Raw genomic sequence first — 18073 nt, forward strand, 5'->3', positions numbered from 1 at the left:
AACATAACTTACAAAACCAATTTACAAACTTTCACAATTGCTCACAAATGTATTTTTTGTATTCATTATAAATTATACTTTTCAATGCATGTTGTCTTTTCTTAGTAAGGTCATTCTTGGTCTTTTGAATTTAAAATGAAAGGTATTTTGGACACATGATTCCTGTATAAAGATTATTTTGAAAGTTATCCATAGCCAAGAGTGTGGAACTTTGAATAACAGCGGTGTGACATAACCCCTGAAAAAATATAAAATATAAAAATGCACACAAAGATTTTTACCACCACTACTACTACTACTACTACTACTACTACTACTACTACTACTACTTCTAAACACACACACACACACACACACATACCAAGAAAAAACATCTAACTGTGTATTTTGTCGCTTTGATAAAACATCCCATTACCTGTTTATTTGGGGTCAAAGAGGATGGTAATAGTTGAAACATCTTAAGCTCATCTCTTTCATTTTCTGCTGGATGTTAGTAAAAAACAAACAAACAAACAAAAACTTTAAAGCAACATGAAACCATAATATGCAATATATTGTATATTTACATGTTGAAGCATACTCACGGAGTGAAAATGACTTCCAGAATATTTTGTAAAGTTCCTAAACGTAATTTAGGGAAGAGCAAGTCCATCTAATCTTCCAATCAACAGACATCTTAGGTACCTTGCCCTACATAATCACATCCTATATTTAGTCACTGTGGGGGTATATCAGAGCTCGAGTTGAAACTGTTTCATCGAGCCCCCTCATCAGTGGTCAGCAAGCCAAATAGGTTAAACCCAATATCTTAAAATTATATGGGCAAACAAACTCATTAACTTTTAGTGAACCTTTGTCTGGATCACCCAACACTAAATTTTGTGTTCTGGCCTCACAAAGATTAAACCAAGATTAGCTTTCTTGAACATCACATGTTTGCACTACCTGAAACAAAGAGATCAACATGTATCTCTTGTGGTTGTTAAACACCTCAGGTAAAGCATATGAAATATAGGTTTGTCAAAAGAAAAAGGTTCAGTCCAAACATTAAAACGCTTTCTAAGTGAAAATGATGTGTTTGCCAAAAACACATCCAAAGAGTTTTTACTTGTCTTTACTTATCACTCCTGAAGAAAAAATACATGTCACCAGACTTTTTTATAAGAATTTAAAGAATAAAAATAGTCAAAGTCAAGTTTTATTAAAAGAAAATAAACAACATGCTTTGCTTTTGTGGCACACACAGCGTATGGTTGGATTAAAAGCTAAAACATTTTTAAAAACTTTAAAAACAAAAATTCTTAAATAACAAAAATAAAGACAAAACTATGTGCACTAAATCCAAATAAGATCCCAGAATCAACAGATAGGTTTTGATAAAATGTCTTTAAACTTCGTTAAACATCTAGACAAAGCAACTCTCGTAAATCCATTCACACATTAAGGATGATCTCTTCCCCCACCAGATTGACTCACAAACACCTTCATTTTGAGTTAAATAAATGTTTTTAATTATTTTTGTATTTTTAACATAGATCCTATCATTGTGTCTGGAAACACAGATTCAGATGTTCTAGAAAGTTTTCAACATTGTTGAGAAGAAAATAGGATGGGTATGTCGCTAATGAGGACTCTTTGGCTTGATGATTATTTCTGATTCTTTGTCTTAAACACTAACATTAACCTATAGTTCAGGTACTAATGTGGTGGCAATACACACACAGTTGATCTATATAGATCATGCCCATACATGTTATTTTAATGGACATAGACAGTGCTGCATAGGGGTAATGGTAGTCCTGTATGTCTTGACACAATTAACATATACCCTATCAAACACTGCTGATCCTGCTGAGATGACAACATAAAGTTAAAAACTTGCTTGTGTGACTTTCACCCCCCAACAATCAAAGGAAACACAATCACAAAGAGTTTCCAACAGACTGAAAGGAGCCAAAGAGCTAGGGTTCAACAAAAATGTTGTAAAAACGCCAATCTGGGGGGGGGGGGGAGATACACCCGCCATAAATATACCCATATATCTCACTATAAATCCAACAGACCCTATATCTGATTGACACTCGTGACCTGTCAATCAGGGTGACAACACTCATAAATACATCCATTGACAGACCCCTGACCTGTCAGTTTGAGTGACATGTGGACATAATTATGGTCATAAATAAAGCCATAAATCATCTTTTCTGACACTGTGTGTAGGATACTCTCTTTTATTTGTTAAACACAATCCAGAATTACACACTCATTATAGAAAAAACAATAAATGAATAAAAATATATAATCAGCTATGACAAAAATATATAATACGTTTTTGCTCAGTTTGGGCTTCGGAATAAAATTGAGGTGTTTTTTTTCCCTTTTTGAAAATATTGGCATTATTCACCAATAATGCCATAGTATATGTGCCATAAAAGCCTGAAGTATGAAACTCAACTAAACACACACATATATAAACTTACATTTTAATACCCTGAAAAAAGTTAAAATAATAAGAACTACAAAAATACAAGGAAACATTATTTAAACCTTTTTTTTTTATTCATATGCAATAATATAGCAAAATATAGTAAAAATAAATAAAAAATCCATTTTGATGCATGCAGAGTAAGGTGGCCAGATTTCTGAAATGGAAACCGGGGACATTTCCTATTTGATTGGTCAAAATATCACTAAGAAATCTCATTTGTTATTGGGCCTGTCTATTCATTAAAAACAGGGACAATATATTTTTGAATGTTTTTTTGTTGTCGTTGTGGGGTCTCTATATTATTATTATTAACATTAATAATTATTATGATTTAGTTTGATTATTACGATTTTTGGTCTGGTTTTAATACAATTCACTGCACCCGCATAAACAAAACAATCAAACAACGAAAACAGTTAATAGTAAAACCACCACTGTAAATCCCAAGCCGTTCAAAACAATATTAGAACATGACTTAACAAAAACACATTACACAAATAAAACAACATAAATATGATATGATGAATAAAACTATTTAACAAATGTAATTGTATTTAATACTTTCATTTTCAGAAGTTTATACTGTATGAATTACTTTTTTAACTTCAAATGTTTTGTTACGTTTGTTTTTGAAAATAACTCTTTAATTGGTCTTGTTATTTTGAATTTTAGGCTTATTTTAAGCATGTGTTTAAGTATGTGTATTCTGCATTTATGTATTTGTTGTGAGCTAGGGTTAGGTGTAATTGTTTAGTTTATATATATATATGACCAAGTAGAGTCAGCCTAGCTCACAGCGCCATCTGCTGGAGAAATAATCACTACCCGATTGCTCCAGCAGTTGCTGTTTGTTGGGCTTTTTTGCAATGTAAATGCGGGTTGTTTTGAATGAGCTGTAAAACGGGGACATTTCCGGAAAACGGGGACGTCTGGTAATTGCAGAGATATCTAGCATTTCTGAGTGATGAGGATGCAGAGGAATCACTGAAACAAAGTTTTGAACTGAGTCAATGAAACATGTTCAGACTTTTTATTAAAGATTAAGTTTGTAACTATTCAATAAATGTGTTCAGATCGATACGCGGTCACGTGCTCTGTTCATATGAATGATTCGCATTTTAGTTGCTATGGCGACGCGTGTTATGAATTCAGACTCTTGTGCACGCACACCGATCTCGATCTGTTGTTGAGAGAGACGAGGCGAATTCACAAACTTTTGCAGAGTATTTTCTGTGCTGACTTTGGAGATTTTGAAGCTGTTTGGACGATTCCTGAGACAAGACTTTTATTCTGGAAGAACATCGCAGGAGATATCATTTACACAGAGTTATATTTTTGAGTTTTAGTTCTTATTATTTCTAAGGATAGTGCTATCTTATTTTTCTTTTTTTCGAGTTTGATTTCTTTTTTGTTTTTCTTTTCTTTTCTTTTCTTTTCTGGGAGGAGTATTTTTGAGGAGAGTTTATTGTATTGTATTGTGTTGTGTTGTGTTGTGTTGTGTTGTGTTTTGTGTTTTGTATTGCTTTTATTCCAGATTGGAGGAGGATGTCGATGGCGAATATGATGGGTGAAACAGGAGGTGGTGAGTGCTTTAGGTTTTTAATTTGTTTATGGGATGTAATGTTACAATGTATTTTGAGACAAATGTCTTGTTTATGATTTTCAGTTTTGTTCAAAGTAAATAAAGCAACAGTTTTTCAATAACAGAAGAATATGTAAAAGTATGGTATTTGGGGTAAAAGGCACAATAATTAACATGATAATAAATGTCATATTAGATTGGGTGTCCACCTTAGTCCACCATCATATTTACAATGAAACCATCAGATTTAAAAAAATATGATAATAATCATATCATAAAATAAAAATATATGTATTGGTTTTTATTACTGTAAAGCATTATTAAATTATTATGTGATCTCATTCAATGCTTTCAGAATCTTTACTTAAAAAAGTTTATGTATTTTTAAAATATACTTTTATAATAACATATTTGAATATTTATTGGACAATAATGACTTATTTTATTCATCAAAATAAACAGAAAATACGGCAAACTTTGCTAAAGAGATTTTTTTGAACAAGTATCAATTTAGACATGACTAAAAAGCTAATTTTTTATTAGGGTGTGCCTTTAGCCCCATTGTACCCTTTTTTAAATTGTGCATAGGCTACTATTAATATGGTCTTAGTAAAATATCATAATGTTATATATACTAATATTCTCAGACAATTGATTATGACGGGAAATATACTTTACAGGAGTTAAAGTGTGACAAACTGTAATAATATTCTATGATGATTTACCCGCTGGAGCTTTGAATCCATGTTTACAATGTTGAACGGGCTTTAGCCTCCCTTTGCTCTTTCTCACTCTGTCTTTTTTTTTGTGTGAAGTCATTGGGGTTTTTTTGTCTACAAAGTGTGCCGACAACAGCAAAGTTGGTGTTGTTTATATTAGATCAGATCAGGTAGGCTACAATAATTTGATTTATACAATTAATTATCTTCCAAGAACGTGGATATTTTGCACAAGTTGCTAGCACTATTAGAAGACCAGGAGCAAAATATTACCGACAAAAATACAAAAACAATTCCGCGGATCAAGCACCTTCTGTAACGTGGATTGTAGTTTGTAATCTACCTGTTAATGGGATGTCGTCTCTACAGAGAGCGGGCACTGCCACAGGGATCGATGCCGCGGAGCGAGCGGGAAAACACGGAGCGGATTAGCGTAATTAGTGGATTTTTAGCGGAACCGAACGCTTTTATGGGAATCCCCTGGGGGTAAGGGAGGGAAGCGGGCAAGCGGGGCAGCTCAGCCGATGAGGGCAGAGGGGCAGTGGCTCTAGCCACCGGTCCACCCCCCTGTGCACGGCCCTGAGGAGAGCCGCTTTCTCTCAGACGGCTGGTCAGGAGGTTTGGAGACACGGTTCTGAGGACCGACCCAGACACAGATCCAGGAGCTTCTACACATTTAGCACTTCTGTCTTCTGAGTTTTGTGTTTCTGTGTCCACAGGTCAGACTGACAGGAAGAGGGAGTGGCAGAGCGGCAGCCGGCTGAGCCAGGACGATGGACGTCCGTCCACTCCATCTAAACTCTTTCGCAGAGGTCAGAATAGGCTTTTATTGAAGAAGTTATGGCTCAGTTAAGAAATAATGTGTCTTTGAAAATAGAAAGTTGGGGGGAAAAAATAAAGTAACAACTTGATTATTAATATGATCAAAAATATCTTCACTTGGCATCATGTCCAAATCATCTTTGTCCCTCTCTGACAATATAGTGAGGCGGTTCTGTAGAGAGTCGTTGAGCCTTAGCAGCAGAGGCTCGTACATCGTCGAGTGGAGGTGGAGTGGCGAAAGACCGGATAGCCTAAGCGAACAGGGCAGTTGCAGCCACTGTAGTTTGTCCTGGTCCGACAGCCCCGAAGAGTGGATGTGGCCTCTGCTGCCAGGTCAAGTTCCCGTCGAGCCAACGGAGACTTCATATGGCCTTAAGGAGGTTTCATCATTGAACGAGAGCTCAACAGGTGAGACTGAAATAAAGCTGGGCAGTGTAAAGCGTACTGATGGAGATTTTGCTATTTCATGCGTAAGACAGTCACAGTACAGGCACATTAAAAAAAAAATTCTGGATTTAACAGTAAAATGTAAGGTATGCCATTATATCATTGCCTATTTTGACGTCAGAGATGTTTCTAATAATTCAGCTTTGTTTTCTTCATTTCAGAAAAACCTGCAGAATGTAAGAAGAGGAAAGGAGATCGTTCTTTCCTCAGGAACGTGTGTCAGGCTATGAGGCGCTCGTTCCTCTGCTGTTGTCTCAGTGCTGAGGATGTTGTGGAGCCGTTTGTTCCTCCAGCGGATCTGGAGCCAGAACCCGATCCTGGTCCATCATCACCTGATCCAGATCACTCCGGCGTCAAGCCAAATAATGGTCAATCCACAGACATTATTTCTCCAACATTGTTTTAAACAGTATATTATTATTGTCTTGTTTGCACTGATATTTTTAATATAAAACAAAGGATCTAGCAAGCTCATATATTTCTCATATTTTGTTTTTCAGACTCCTTTGAGACTCTCTATACTGTGGGAGAGATGATTGGATCCGGAGGATTCGGAAGAGTGTTCAAGGGAACACGGAAACTTGATGGCAAAAGGGTAAAGCAATCTTGCTGAATTGTACAAGCAGGCGCTTGAACACTGTTACTGTTATTGAACACTGCTTTTTTTGTGTTTTTTTTTGCAGATTGCCATCAAGCAGATGCGCAAGATTAACAACGATCGCTATCTTGTTATTGTAAGTTGGTCAAAAGTTGAATGTGTATTTGTTGTTTAAGTGCTGATTACTGTAGTCAATACACCTGTAGGAAGCATTAGGTGTAAATGTAATAGATCAGTAAACCTGGAAAGGCTCTGGTGATCGTATCTATAAACATGATATGTTTTCTTCAGATTTTTACCCAGCTAACCTTCTGTCTACTACTTTTCTCTAGCCTGGGCATCCCACACCTCTCGTTACAGAAGTGGCGCTGCTGCTCATGATGAGGCAAGAACCCATGAGCCCCTACGTCATACGACTGTACGACTGGTTCGAACATCCTCGGACATTTGACCTCGTAATGGAGTTCCCTGAACCCTGCGAGAACTTGCTGGACTTCATCCATCGTGATCTTCCACTGGATGAAACAATCGCACGGGTCTTCATGCAACAGGCTTTGCAGGCAGTGCAACACTGCATCGAGCATGGCGTATTTCATAATGACGTTCATCCACAGAATTTCCTGGTGAAGACAAACACGCTAGAGCTCAAGTTGATAGACTTTGGCTGCGGTCATCTACTTAGTGGTGATGGCTACGAGAGCAAAATATACCTTGGTGAGTATTTTTGGAGTGTGGAAACCTGGATGTAGTGACTTTCTGATTATTTGATGCTTTGAAGAAATTGCTCAACAATGTGCAAATGTCTTGCTTACAGGATTACTGGGTTACACCCCGCCTGAAGTCTTCACTGAACCTCTATTCCACGCCATCCCAACAAATGTCTGGGCTCTAGGCGTGTTGTTGTACGAGATGGTGAACGCACGTTGTCCCTTTGGCAATAGAACGGAAATCACACAAGCCAAAGTTACATTTCGGAACTCCAACCTATCCAAAGGTGAGTGAAAAATATTGATAACATTGATAAACACACACACACACATAAAGCAAAGGCTCTGTTTAGAAACAGGTAAAGGTGAAGTATGTACGATTTTTCAAGTTTAAATACATTCAGATTATTCTCCATCAGATGCTGTTTTAATAGATGCCAACATTTGTGTCACATGACTAACCAGCTCTCTCCTTAATACAATTTTTGGACAGAATGCAGTGATCTGATTAGCCAGTGCCTAGCCCGGGATCCAATGAAACGGCCAACGTTAGAGCAGATGTTACAGAATGAATGGATCACAAATGATCCGGAGATGTTCAGGAGATTCACTCGATCAGTGATTTCAGGTGTGAGGAAGTGTAACAGACAGAGCAGGATTATTATCATTTTTCTTCAATTCTGGATTATTTGTAGTGAGGTTTTCAAATGTGTGTTCATTGTTATAGTCAAGTCAGCTTCATTTATACAGCGCTTTATACAATTCAGATTGTTTCAGAGCGGCTTCACAGTAATAAACAGGAAAATAACACATAGTGATGCAATTGGAGGCCTGTACAGACGAGAGATTGTGCGAAGAGGTTCTTCTGAGTTTTCTGTTTCTGTGTCCACAGGTTTGAGGGAGTGGCAGAGCGGCAGCTGGCAGAGCCCAGGACGTCCTTTCCACTCCATCTAAACGCTTTCGTTTAACGTTTTCGGGCTTGAGCTCGAGACTTGACCCGAAGCCTGAAGTCCAACCCCGACCTGACAGGAACCCAAGCCGCCGCACCAGAGATCAGAGCCGGCCCACGTCTGAGCAAGAACATGAGAGACCGAAGACTGGAAAGAGTCATCAAGTCATCACAGCCACATTTGCTTTGTTTAGTCAGAACAACTCATCTTTATTTATATAGTTGTCACATACTGACTGTGACCCCGGACTTTTATTTTGAAGGGACTGAACATGGGCATGTGCACACAACAAACTGTTTCCACCATTACACATACACACAAACTAATGCCGTGTTCCAGGCGACCCGTGTTTTTCCAACCTTCTTCCCTAAAAGTGCACCAGTCAAACCCGTGACTTCCCACCCGTGAACTCGTACTAGATCGATGTACTCCCAGTTACGAGCTCTGACGTCACACTAGCCCGCGAAGCAACAATGGCAGCCCCTACGGATGCGATGTTTATGAAAGTCGTACATTAAAAGCCAAATCGTTTTTTAAAATAAGGTATTGCTCTAACGTTATTCATCCGCAAATGCTATGCATTATCAGCAGCTTTTCTAGCCGTAGCTCGTTTTCAGGCCATTGAGTGCAAGAATAAAATAATACCAAATACATTTCCAAATATACAAATAACATAAAATAAAAGGTATAACAGCTTCTCTTGCCTTATGCGCCACTTTTCTCCTCTGCTTCCCTCAAATAAGCAAGGAGTGAGCACCTTTGGCGATAGAAGTGATTGTAAATGAGCATAAGCCCCGTACGGTCCGCCACGCTTTGTTTACATCAAGCTACCGCTGAGGCAGTTCGGCGTGCCTTTGCCTGGAACGCTACAAAGTCGTGAGTTGTGGTTTGAAGTCGTAACTTACGGGCTCAGAAACCTGCCTGGAACGCAGCAGATGTGCCATCCTGATGTAGTTGTGTGTTTGTAGCCCTGATGCCGGTGTTGTAACATCCCGTTCGTCGTCCCAAGTTGTTAGTTTCATTGTTTTGTTTGTTTAATGCTGGAATTTGTGACGCATGCCGTTCTAATATCATTACACAGAGAAGAACACCAAAAATACTTTACACCATAAGAGTTTATTTAATTTCATTCAGTTATCAGTTTAACTTCAATGCATTTCAAACAGCTAAACATCCCTTCTGGTTCACCTCTGTCGCGGAAATTCTCAATCCGTTTGTCTGACTTCACCACGGACAATTCAAAACAACTCCCAGTTGTTAATATAAAACTACAGTATCTCGAGGTAATTCCCTTCTCGAATACATCTAACACAATTTCAATACTTCGAGGTAACTCCTCTCCCGAAGTAAGGTGACGGCGTCCCGTCGAGAAGCTACTATCACTAGCGTTTACTCAAACACACGAGCACACATGTCTTTAGCATCTATACACTCTCACCGTCCTTCTCAGGTGTACGCTGGTCTCTGCAGACTCTTATTATTACAGCCTCACCCCGAGAACGGCTCTATAGTCTTCAAACTAGGGCTGCGCAATATATATCGAAATATCGCACATGTACATATCGCAATATGCATATCGCAAGGGCACGCAATATCTGAATGATTTTAATAGGCTACTTCAACATTGTGAAAAGTGTACGTTTTAGGTCGATGCATATAGCAGAGAATAGACTGAGCACACGACTTATGAGTGGCGAGTACACAGATTTTCATAACTCCTAAACAGTGTTGCCACAGTTACTTTGAAAAATTAATCTGATTACTGATTACTCCTTTAAAAAGTAACTTAGTCACTTTACAGATTACTTGATTTTAAAAGTAACTAAGTTCGATTACAAGTTACTTTATTAGTTACATTCAGCAGTTGCCGACAACACCTCTGCAGCCTCAACATAAAAATGAGAATGACCACCGTTTTTGCCAACACTCACTTTATTGGAAGTGCATTATTAACAGTAACGTCAACAATGTATCTCCTGACATTTTAAGTTGAAATTAAAAAATACTTCCTGAAAAAAAAACATGTTTTAATAAAAAATGTAATAAAAACGGTCTTTCTTGACTTCACTTAACAGAAATACTCTCCCTGAGCAGGGGTTTTTTCCTGGCTCAAAATGAGGCGGAGGTGGTCAAATCCTGCTTGACCCTGCTTGCGTGGCTTTTGCCAATTAATTGTCAGTTTTAGGGCTTTGTTATACATTTTTTGTGTGTAAATAATTAGGAATTTAATCCCTTTTGAAATTATCACTTTGCAGTGTGTAAGATTACAGCTAACACCTTTAAATATTTAAATATACATTCAATTCAGTAAATAACTGAAACAAGCACAACAAACTGGCAAAATAAAAGGGTTATAAATGTATCATTCATATATTTCTACATCACTATAGAATATCTGTACGTCTGTGTTTGTGGAACTAATAGTCACTCTTTTATTTGTTAAACACAATCCAGAATTACACACTCATTATAGAAAAAACAATAAATGAATAAAAATATATAATCAGCTATGACAAAAATATATAATACGTTTTTGCTCAGTTTGGGCTTCGGAATAAAATTGAGGTGTTTTTTTTCCCTTTTTGAAAATATTGGCATTATTCACCAATAATGCCATAGTATATGTGCCATAAAAGCCTGAAGTATGAAACTCAACTAAACACACACATATATAAACTTACATTTTAATACCCTGAAACAAGTTAAAATAATAAGAACTACAAAAATACAAGGAAACATTATTTAATCCTTTTTTTTTTATTCATATGCAATAATATAGCAAAATATAGTAAAAATAAATAAAAAATCCATTTTGATGCATGCAGAGTAAGGTGGCCAGATTTCTGAAATGGAAACCGGGGACATTTCCTATTTGATTGGTCAAAATATCACTAAGAAATCTCATTTGTTATTGGGCCTGTCTATTCATTAAAAACAGGGACAATATATTTTTGAATGTTTTTTTGTTGTCGTTGTGGGGTCTCTATATTATTATTATTAACATTAATAATTATTATGATTTAGTTTGATTATTACGATTTTTGGTCTGGTTTTAATACAATTCACTGCACCCGCATAAACAAAACAATCAAACAATGAAAACAGTTAATAGTAAAACCACCACTGTAAATCCCAAGCCGTTCAAAACAATATTAGAACATGACTTAACAAAAACACATTACACAAATAAAACAACATAAATATGATATGATGAATAAAACTATTTAACAAATGTAATTGTATTTAATACTTTCATTTTCAGAAGTTTATACTGTATGAATTACTTTTTTAACTTCAAATGTTTTGTTACGTTTGTTTTTGAAAATAACTCTTTAATTGGTCTTGTTATTTTGAATTTTAGGCTTATTTTAAGCATGTGTTTAAGTATGTGTATTCTGCATTTATGTATTTGTTGTGAGCTAGGGTTAGGTGTAATTGTTTAGTTTATATATATATATATATGACCAAGTAGAGTCAGCCTAGCTCACAGCGCCATCTGCTGGAGAAATAATCACTACACGATTGCTCCAGCAGTTGCTGTTTGTTGGGCTTTTTTGCAATGTAAATGCGGGTTGTTTTGAATGAGCTGTAAAACGGGGACATTTCCGGAAAACGGGGACGTCTGGTAATTGCAGAGATATCTAGCATTTCTGAGTGATGAGGATGCAGAGGAATCACTGAAACAAAGTTTTGAACTGAGTCAATGAAACATGTTCAGACTTTTTATTAAAGATTAAGTTTGTAACTATTCAATAAATGTGTACGATAAATGATACGCGGTCACGTGCTCTGTTCATATGAATGATTCGCATTTTAGTTGCTATGGCGACGCGTGTTATGAATTCAGACTCTTGTGCACGCACACCGATCTCGATCTGTTGTTGAGAGAGACGAGGCGAATTCACAAACTTTTGCAGAGTATTTTCTGTGCTGACTTTGGAGATTTTGAAGCTGTTTGGACGATTCCTGAGACAAGACTTTTATTCTGGAAGAACATCGCAGGAGATATCATTTACACAGAGTTATATTTTTGAGTTTTAGTTCTTATTATTTCTAAGGATAGTGCTATCTTATTTTTCTTTTCTTTTTTTCGAGTTTGATTTCTTTTTTGTTTTTCTTTTCTTTTCTGGGAGGAGTATTTTTGAGGAGAGTTTATTGTATTGTATTGTATTGTGTTGTGTTGTGTTGTGTTGTGTTGTGTTTTGTGTTTTGTATTGCTTTTATTCCAGATTGGAGGAGGATGTCGATGGCGAATATGATGGGTGAAACAGGAGGTGGTGAGTGCTTTAGGTTTTTAATTTGTTTATGGGATGTAATGTTACAATGTATTTTGAGACAAATGTCTTGTTTATGATTTTCAGTTTTGTTCAAAGTAAATAAAGCAACAGTTTTTCAATAACAGAAGAATATGTAAAAGTATGGTATTTGGGGTAAAAGGCACAATAATTAACATGATAATAAATGTCATATTAGATTGGGTGTCCACCTTAGTCCACCATCATATTTACAATGAAACCATCAGATTTAAAAAATATGATAATAATCATATCATAAAATAAAAATATATGTATTGGTTTTTATTACTGTAAAGCATTATTAAATTATTATGTGATCTCATTCAATGCTTTCAGAATCTTTACTTAAAAAAGTTTATGTATTTTTAAAATATACTTTTATAATAACATATTTGAATATTTATTGGACAATAATGACTTATTTTATTCATCAAAATAAACAGAAAATACGGCAAACTTTGCTAAAGAGATTTTTTTGAACAAGTATCAATTTAGACATGACTAAAAAGCTAATTTTTTATTAGGGTGTGCCTTTAGCCCCATTGTACCCTTTTTTAAATTGTGCATAGGCTACTATTAATATGGTCTTAGTAAAATATCATAATGTTATATATACTAATATTCTCAGACAATTGATTATGACGGGAAATATACTTTACAGGAGTTAAAGTGTGACAAACTGTAATAATATTCTATGATGATTTACCCGCTGGAGCTTTGAATCCATGTTTACAATGTTGAACGGGCTTTAGCCTCCCTTTGCTCTTTCTCACTCTGTCTTTTTTTTTGTGTGAAGTCATTGGGGTTTTTTTGTCTACAAAGTGTGCCGACAACAGCAAAGTTGGTGTTGTTTATATTAGATCAGATCAGGTAGGCTACAATAATTTGATTTATACAATTAATTATCTTCCAAGAACGTGGATATTTTGCACAAGTTGCTAGCACTATTAGAAGACCAGGAGCAAAATATTACCGACAAAAATACAAAAACAATTCCGCGGATCAAGCACCTTCTGTAACGTGGATTGTAGTTTGTAATCTACCAGTTAATGGGATGTCGTCTCTACAGAGAGCGGGCACTGCCACAGGGATCGATGCCGCGGAGCGAGCGGGAAAACACGGAGCGGATTAGCGTAATTAGTGGATTTTTAGCGGAACAGAATTTTATGGGAATCCCCTGGGGGTAAGGGAGGGAAGCGGGCAAGCGGGGCAGCTCAGCCGATGAGGGCAGAGGGGCAGTGGCTCTAGCCACCGGTCCACCCCCCTGTGCACGGCCCTGAGGAGAGCCGCTTTCTCTCAGACGGCTGGTCAGGAGGTTTGGAGACACGGTTCTGAGGACCGACCCAGACACAGATCCAGGAGCTTCTACACATTTAGCACTTCTGTCTTCTGAGTTTTGTGTTTCTGTGTCCACAGGTCAGACTGACAGGAAGAGGGAGTGGCAGAGCGGCAGCCGGCTGAGCCAGGACGATGGACGTCCGTCCACTCCATCTAAACTCTTTCGCAGAGGTCAGAATAGGCTTTTATTGAAGAAGTTATGGCTCAGTTAAGAAATAATGTGTCTTTGAAAATAGAAAGTTGGGGGGAAAAAATAAAGTAACAACTTGATTATTAATATGATCAAAAATATCTTCACTTGGCATCATGTCCAAATCATCTTTGTCCCTCTCTGACAATATAGTGAGGCGGTTCTGTAGAGAGTCGTTGAGCCTTAGCAGCAGAGGCTCGTACATCGTCGAGTGGAGGTGGAGTGGCGAAAGACCGGATAGCCTAAGCGAACAGGGCAGTTGCAGCCACTGTAGTTTGTCCTGGTCCGACAGCCCCGAAGAGTGGATGTGGCCTCTGCTGCCAGGTCAAGTTCCCGTCGAGCCAACGGAGACTTCATATGGCCTTAAGGAGGTTTCATCATTGAACGAGAGCTCAACAGGTGAGACTGAAATAAAGCTGGGCAGTGTAAAGCGTACAGATGGAGATTTTGCTATTTCATGCGTAAGACAGTCACAGTACAGGCACATTAAAAAAAAAATTTTGGATTTAACTGTAAAATGTAAGGTATGCCATTATATCATTGCCTATTTTGACGTCAGAGATGTTTCTAATAATTCAGCTTTGTTTTCTTCATTTCAGAAAAACCTGCAGAATGTAAGAAGAGGAAAGGAGATCGTTCTTTCCTCAGGAACGTGTGTCAGGCTATGAGGCGCTCGTTCCTCTGCTGTTGTCTCAGTGCTGAGGATGTTGTGGAGCCGTTTGTTCCTCCAGCGGATCTGGAGCCAGAACCCGATCCTGGTCCATCATCACCTGATCCAGATCACTCCGGCGTCAAGCCAAATAATGGTCAATCCACAGACATTATTTCTCCAACATTGTTTTAAACAGTATATTATTATTGTCTTGTTTGCACTGATATTTTTAATATAAAACAAAGGATCTAGCAAGCTCATATATTTCTCATATTTTGTTTTTCAGACTCCTTTGAGACTCTCTATACCGTGGGAGAGATGATTGGATCCGGAGGATTCGGAAGAGTGTTCAAGGGAACACGGAAACTTGATGGCAAAAGGGTAAAGCAATCTTGCTGAATTGTACAAGCAGGCGCTTGAACACTGTTACTGTTATTGAACACTGCTTTTTTTTGTGTTTTTTTTGCAGATTGCCATCAAGCAGATGCGCAAGATTAACAACGATCGCTATCTTGTTATTGTAAGTTGGTCAAAAGTTGAATGTGTATTTGTTGTTTAAGTGCTGATTACTGTAGTCAATACACCTGTAGGAAGCATTAGGTGTAAATGTAATAGATCAGTAAACCTGGAAAGGCTCTGGTGATCGTATCTATAAACATGATATGTTTTCTTCAGATTTTTACCCAGCTAACCTTCTGTCTACTACTTTTCTCTAGCCTGGGCATCCCACACCTCTCGTTACAGAAGTGGCGCTGCTGCTCATGATGAGGCAAGAACCCATGAGCCCCTACGTCATACGACTGTACGACTGGTTCGAACATCCTCGGACATTCGACCTCGTAATGGAGTTCCCTGAACCCTGCGAGAACTTGCTGGACTTCATCCATCGTGATCTTCCACTGGATGAAACAATCGCACGGGTCTTCATGCAACAGGCTTTGCAGGCAGTGCAACACTGCATCGAGCATGGCGTATTTCATAATGACGTTCATCCACAGAATTTCCTGGTGAAGACAAACACGCTAGAGCTCAAGTTGATAGACTTTGGCTGCGGTCATCTACTTAGTGGTGATGGCTACGAGAGCAAAATATACCGTGGTGAGTATTTTTGGAGTGTGGAAACCTGGATGTAGTGACTTTCTGATTATTTGATGCTTTGAAGAAATTGCTCAACAATGTGCAAATGTCTTGCTTACAGGATTACTGGGTTACACCCCGCCTGAAGTCTTCACTGAACCTCTATTCCACGCCATCCCAACAAATGTCTGGGCTCTAGGCGTGTTGTTGTACGAGATGGTGAACGCACGTTGTCCCTTTGGCAATAGAACGGAAATCACACAAGCCAAAGTTACATTTCGGAACTCCAACCTATCCAAAGGTGAGTGAAAAATATTGATAACATTGATAAACACACACACACACACATAAAGCAAAGGCTCTGTTTAGAAACAGGTAAAGGTGAAGTATGTACGATTTTTCAAGTTTAAATACATTCAGATTATTCTCCATCAGATGCTGTTTTAATAGATGCCAACATTTGTGTCACATGACTAACCAGCTCTCTCCTTAATAAAATTTTTGGACAGAATGCAGTGATCTGATTAGCCAGTGCCTAGCCCGGGATCCAATGAAACGGCCAACGTTAGAGCAGATGTTACAGAATGAATGGATCACAAATGATCCGGAGATGTTCAGGAGATTCACTCGATCAGTGATTTCAGGTGTGAGGAAGTGTAACAGACAGAGCAGGATTATTATCATTTTTCTTCAATTCTGGATTATTTGTAGTGAGGTTTTCAAATGTGTGTTCATTGTTATAGTCAAGTCAGCTTCATTTATACAGCGCTTTATACAATACAGATTGTTTCAGAGCGGCTTCACAGTAATAAACAGGAAAATAACACATAGTGATGCAATTGGAGGCCTGTACAGACGAGAGATTGTGCGAAGAGGTTCTTCTGAGTTTTCTGTTTCTGTGTCCACAGGTTTGAGGGAGTGGCAGAGCGGCAGCTGGCAGAGCCCAGGACGTCCTTTCCACTCCATCTAAACGCTTTCGTTTAACGTTTTCGGGCTTGAGCTCGAGACTTGACCCGAAGCCTGAAGTCCAACCCCGACCTGACAGGAACCCAAGCCGCCGCACCAGAGATCAGAGCCGGCCCACGTCTGAGCAAGAACATGAGAGACCGAAGACTGGAAAGAGTCATCAAGTCATCACAGCCACATTTGCTTTGTTTAGTCAGAACAACTCATCTTTATTTATATAGTTGTCACATACTGACTGTGACCCCGGACTTTTATTTTGAAGGGACTGAACATGGGCATGTGCACACAACAAACTGTTTCCACCATTACACATACACACAAACTAATGCCGTGTTCCAGGCGACCCGTGTTTTTCCAACCTTCTTCCCTAAAAGTGCACCAGTCAAACCCGTGACTTCCCACCCGTGAACTCGTACTAGATCGATGTACTCCCAGTTACGAGCTCTGACGTCACACTAGCCCGCGAAGCAACAATGGCAGCCCCTACGGATGCGATGTTTATGAAAGTCGTACATTAAAAGCCAAATCGTTTTTTAAAATAAGGTATTGCTCTAACGTTATTCATCCGCAAATGCTATGCATTATCAGCAGCTTTCCTAGCCGTAGCTCGTTTTCAGGCCATTGAGTGCAAGAATAAAATAATACCAAATACATTTCCAAATATACAAATAACATAAAATAAAAGGTATAACAGCTTCTCTTGCCTTATGCGCCACTTTTCTCCTCTGCTTCCCTCAAATAAGCAAGGAGTGAGCACCTTTGGCGATAGAAGTGATTGTAAATGAGCATAAGCCCCGTACGGTCCGCCACGCTTTGTTTACATCAAGCTACCGCTGAGGCAGTTCGGCGTGCCTTTGCCTGGAACGCTACAAAGTCGGGAGTTGTGGTTTGAAGTCGTAACTTACGGGCTCAGAAACCTGCCTGGAACGCAGCAGATGTGCCATCCTGATGTAGTTGTGTGTTTGTAGCCCTGATGCCGGTGTTGTAACATCCCGTTCGTCGTCCCAAGTTGTTAGTTTCATTGTTTTGTTTGTTTAATGCTGGAATTTGTGACGCATGCCGTTCTAATATCATTACACAGAGAAGAACACCAAAAATACTTTACACCATAAGAGTTTATTTAATTTCATTCAGTTATCAGTTTAACTTCAATGCATTTCAAACAGCTAAACATCCCTTCTGGTTCACCTCTGTCGCGGAAATTCTCAATCCGTTTGTCTGACTTCACCACGGACAATTCAA

Source organism: Gobio gobio, assembly GCF_949357685.1.
Source record: "Gobio gobio genome assembly, chromosome: 16".
Lineage (NCBI taxonomy): Eukaryota > Metazoa > Chordata > Actinopteri > Cypriniformes > Gobionidae > Gobio > Gobio gobio.